The sequence below is a fragment of the Gekko japonicus genome, unplaced genomic scaffold (assembly GCF_001447785.1).
Source record: "Gekko japonicus isolate JY-2015 unplaced genomic scaffold, Gekko_japonicus_V1.1 scaffold1576, whole genome shotgun sequence".
NCBI classification, from domain to species: Eukaryota; Metazoa; Chordata; class Lepidosauria; order Squamata; family Gekkonidae; genus Gekko; species Gekko japonicus.
Window position 1 is genome coordinate 207,328 of NW_015176497.1, and position 5,615 is coordinate 212,942.

The window sequence follows — 5,615 nt, forward strand, 5'->3', positions numbered from 1 at the left end:
GGGGGGGGGGCTCTGCAACTTACCCGGCTGCTTCTTGCTCTGACTGAGAACTGCTGGGAGCAGGGGGTGGGGCTTGTTGCATGTGCCCACCCCCTGGGCTCTTTACTGCCGGAGCTCCGCTCCTGTGCGCTCCTGCAGGAAATGACCCCTGTGGTGGAGTATAAGGAGATAGGCAGCGCCGCAGATATGAGGGACCAAGGGCTTTGCATGTGATGGCTAGAATTTTTTTATTCCTTATTCTGAAAGAAAGGGAAGAATAAGTTTAGTCTTCTAAGGGCTGAGTTTTTGTGCCACTGCTAAAACCATGGAAATTGTGACGGTAAACTAACTGTCTCTGTAGGACAGCATGGTGAGCATATGTTTATAGGCCCCTAAGGGACAGCTAAGCACAGCATGATGGCTCCTCCTTATTTCCGAATAGCAGATTCCATTAATGAAGATAAATGTACATTGAATTTCCCCCCAATACTACTCTTCCGTGTTATGCAATTGCAATTGCTATAGTTGTAACTGCAGGAAAACAGCAATTAACAACAATCATGTAGTTACCACAGAGACAATATCCTTCTGGTGTTTGAAGGATGTGATGTGCACAGTTACCAATGGAACACAAAACCGTCTCTGCATAGAAAAGTGAATTATTCTATGGAACCAATTACAGTCTCTTCTTTAATCTGTTTTCTTCCATGCAATAATACTCATCATGAAATGAAGCAATGCTTTTTGAGCAAACAAAATGCGGGGAGCTCGGGAAACAGGCAGAGTTTTTTCTGTGGCTAGGTATAACAGTTTGGATGACCTAATTTTGTAATTATTTCAGTTTTAAACTGTTGTCCCACATTTTGTTTTCTTACATCTGAAGTGTGAATGATTTCGCCCCTGTAAAATTTGTTCATGTGGTGATGCTTTTAGACTACACACGTTCTAGACCAAACCCGTGCGGTGAATTTGAGCATGGCTGTACAGCTCTTACTGAAGAGATTGGGTAGGCTGTTTGAACACATCTGATAATGTATTCCAGATAATAAGCGTGCTTCAGTCTACGTTAAGTAGACTACCATTGACTGCCTGGAGTCAGGAGTTCTTCATCTAAAGTCCGTATTCTGATGACCCTGAAAAATAAAGATCACTCCTAGACAGGATTCCCAGAGCCCTGCCAAGGGCAGGGGAACCCCTGTTTTTGGGGGGTGTTTCCCTGCCACTGGCCAGCAGGGGGAAATCCCATCCCCAAATAACATTTTCCCAGCTAATGCCTAGTGGACTGGGAGCCCCCCGCCAACCAAGTGAGTGCACCTGGCAACCCTACTCCTAGAAGTATTTTCCAACTAGGGGATCTCTGGTTCTTGTGAATGATAATATTGTCCAAGACTTCCTAATTTAGGAAGTTAACACTTTCAAGGCATGGTGTTCTGTTTGCTCTCAAGAGAAACTTACAACAGACCACATATTTAATACCAAAATCCCTTCAGAGGACCGACGGAAGTTTCACCAATGAAAAGGGAAGAGGATAACTTCATTCTACCATCCATCCAGCTCAACCTTTGCCAGCCTCCCTGTGTCATACATCCACTAGGCATTAGCTACAGTTGGCTTGACTGATGTAGGAAATGAGTTCTTAATTTTTCCAGTTTTAAGCTCTGTTAGTGGAGCATATATTTCTGTATTTAGAAATAAGTTTGCTTGCTGAGTAACCAGACATCCATAATGAACAGAGAGAAAACACACATTGATACAAAAAGGACAACTGCATGTTGCTAGTCTGAATTATGTATAGAATTTGAAGGGCCTTGGAGTCAACTCATTTTGCACTGGAGGGGTCCTCTCTTCCAATCCCATCCAGAGCATGTTCAACCTGCCTCCTCTTCTGTACTACCAGAGGTGGTTCCCAAGCACTCTGACCACCTGAGTACATTTACTTGTAAAGATGGCCTGTTGATTTCAGTCAAGCATGTTTCCAATAGAGTGGCTTGGGCTTACTCATAAGAAATGGGTCTATACCAAGGGCCAACTCAGATGTGATACTGAGGATACCATGAATGGAGCTCCCAGCATTATTTTCTTTAAAGCTAGATTGGGACCATGATGCAAGGGTAGGAGTATGGGTTTAAAGCCTCCCTCACTATTTGATCCATTGGAAACAGTCCCGTGGATCTACTATTTTGCCCTGTTGGGGAAACGTAACTCAAGATACTGTTAGGAGTATTTGTATGTTTGTTGCAGTGAAGCAAATAGCAGCTCCATGGGGGTGTTTCAAGTAAGGAGAATTGTCCATGGGACAAAAACAAAAAACACCCTTCTGCTATGATCCCAAACCAAACTGGGCCATCAGTCAGTTGCTATTTAAAAGGAAAATTCCCAGCATCACATCTGGTTTGGTCATAATGTAGTTACAAAAATGTAGACAGAGCCCAGTAGAGGTGCAGTTAGAGATGTGCTTCCCCCCACCTCACCCTTGTTTCTAATCACATTTGGATTCCTCAGGAGCACCCACATCTCTGGCTTGTATGACGTATAAAGAAGTAGCCATAGCAAAAGTTTTTAAAGGACTCCATTTTCTGTCAATTTGACCTTCAGCATATGGTAAGGAAAACATTTGGACCTTGCTATTCAATCATGCCCCACTCCTAGTCTGCTGAATTCCCTGTTGACAAACTCCATAGAAAATCAGGGTTCTTGCTGTATAATACGTAAACCAGTATAATGTCAATACTGACTTTTCCTGGTTTATGGCTATGAAGTGAGAAACTGTTAATGAGAGGGCTGAAATCTTTCATACCTTGCATATGTAAATACTAGCTGAATTATATTTTAAAGAGATGTATTAAAATGTAAATTATTCATGATCTTTGGGACTCGTGTGAAATTTGGCACAATGCAGCTGGCAGAGAGCGAAGGCATTATAAAGATTGATTTTGTCTTGCTATGTCTTATTTTCACAAAATATGGTTGATGGGGAAAAATTAAAACTCAGTCTAGTTCTTTCAGCTTGGATAAGATTCAGCTAATAGACAGGAGGGTTAGGCCAAAACAGAAAGACTGGCACAAGGTCACCCAATGAGCATCATGGCTGAATTCATATTAAGATTAAATAACATTATTGTGGCCAGGCCATTCTTACCACATATATCATGGGATTACTCTATATAGCAAATTCTCCTTGAAACCCCATTCACTTTTTTGTAGACCCACTACTTAATGGGATAAATGTAAATTAAAGAAATATCTATTTCATTCGGCATGAAAGCCTACCCTATTTGGCCAACCAGTTTGAAAGTGTGTGTATAAGTGGTGCATATAAAAATAAAACATTTCTGTTTGCTCCACTGAAATCAGTGGCAAAATCTTTGCACATAGGGAAGTTGTGTAGACATTAAAATCTTTGTATGAATAAAGATCACTGGATTGAGCCACTATTATGGTACTGGGCAAACAGGCATATAGGAAGGAATTCTTGATTTTCTATTCTTATTTCTGTTCTAAATGTAACTCTAGATTTTGGATCAATGTCATAGAATCAAAGAATGTTAGAGTTGGCAGGGACCTTGCAGGTCATCTAGTCCAACCCCCTGCACTCTGCAAGAGCATAGCTGAAAGATAGCCTTACAACATACCCGAAAGATGGTCGTCCAGTCTCCGCTTGAAAATGTCCAGTGAAGGAGCATCCACCACATTTTGAGGCAGTCTGTTCCACTGCTCAACCACTCTTACAGTTAGGAAATTTCTCCTGATATTTAGCCTGTATCGACTCCTTTGTAATTTCCACCCATTAGATCTAGTCAGGGGTCTTGTTGTAGAAAAAGAGCTGCCGGAGCTCATTAGCATAACTCATTAGCATAACTTATTTGCATATGCCACGCCCCCTGACATCACCGGAAGTGACAGAAGGCCACACCCCCTGACATCACCGGAAGTGTGTCAGAAGGCCGGGCTACTTACCCTCCTGCTTCATCCTCATTCCCAAACGGAATGAGGATCGAAGCAGAGGGCGGGGTAAAGAAGGGGGCGGGGCTTCACCACGTGACCACCCCGCCCCCTAGAGGTTCTCTTCCGGAGCTCCGTACCTGAGAGCCCCCCCCCCACTAGAGCCCTGGTCATGCCGGCCACATGACCACGGAAACATCTTCGGACAGCGCTGGTTTTTACCTAAGTGTAAGACTTTGCACTTATCTCTACTGAAATTCATTTTATTTGTCTCAGCCCACTGTTCCAGCCTATCTAGATCATTTTGAATCCTGACTCTGTCTTCTTCAGAATTAGCAATCTCACCCAGCTTCATGTCATCTGCATATTTGATAAGCATCCCCTCTATGTCTTCCTCCAGGTCATTTATAATAATATTGAACTACACCGGGCCCAGGACCGAGCTCTGCGGCACTCCACTCGAGACTTCCCTCCATGTAGATGCAGAGCCATTTATGAGCACTTTTTCAACCAACCATGAATCCATCCAACGGTTGCACCATCCAGCCCACACTTAACCAGCTAATCCTCAAGGATATCATGAGAAACTTTGTCAAATGCTTTACTAACATCTAGATACACTATGTCCACAGCATTGCCAGAGTCAACTATCTTAGTAACTCTGTCAAAAAAAGGAGATAAGGTTGGTCTGGCATGACTTATTCTTGATAAACCCATGCTGGCTACTACCAATTAACTCATTTCACCAACTTCCTCTCTAAGATTCCAGTATAATAAATAAAAATGAACAGTAATTAGAACATAAGAAAAGCCCTGCTGGATCAGACCAACAGTCCATCTAGTCCAGTATCCTCTCTCACACAGTTGCCAACGAGTTCCTCTGGATGGCCAACAGCAGGGCATAGAGGCCAAGGCCTTCCCCTGATGTTCTCTCCTGGCTCTGGGATTCAGAGGCTTAGTGCCTCTGAATGTGGAGGTTCCCCTCAGTCACCAGTCACCATGAATGTGGAGGTTCCCCTCAGTCACGAGTCACCATGGCTAGTAGCCACTGATAGACGTATCCTCCATGAATCCATCTGCCCTTTTAAATCTGTTTAGTCCTGCGGCCATCACTACAGCCTCTGGCAGTGAATTCCACATTTTAATCACTCTCTGTGTAAAGTAGTATTTCCTTTTCTGTCCTGTGTAAAGTAGTATTTGGTATAGTGGTTAAGTGCACGGACTCTAATCTGGGAGAACCGGGCTTGATTCCCCACTCCTCCACTTGCACCTGCTGGATGACCTTGGGCAAGCCATAGTTCTGGCACAGCTGTTCTTGAAAAGAAGCAGTTTCTGTCAGCGCTTTCTCAGCCCCACCTACCTCACAGGGTGTCTGTTGTGGGGAGGGGAAGGGAAAAGAGTTTGTAAGCCGCTCTGAGGCTCCCTTGGGTAGTGAAGGGTGGGGTAAAAATCCAATCTCTTCTTCTTCTCCATCTTCTCTTTTCTGATGTTACAGCAGAAGCTCTGTCTCTCTTGATGAAATTAGTAATCAAGTATCACCCAGTTGTTCCACATGTTATGTTTCACTTTAACCAGAGAAGAAGTCTCTGAACTTTTCTGCATTCTCATTTTATGCATTGTTAAGTTCTTGTTTCTTTGGGGGTTTTTTCTTGTTTAGTGTGTGTTTGGGTTCCTCTAGTGGTCAATTCAACATA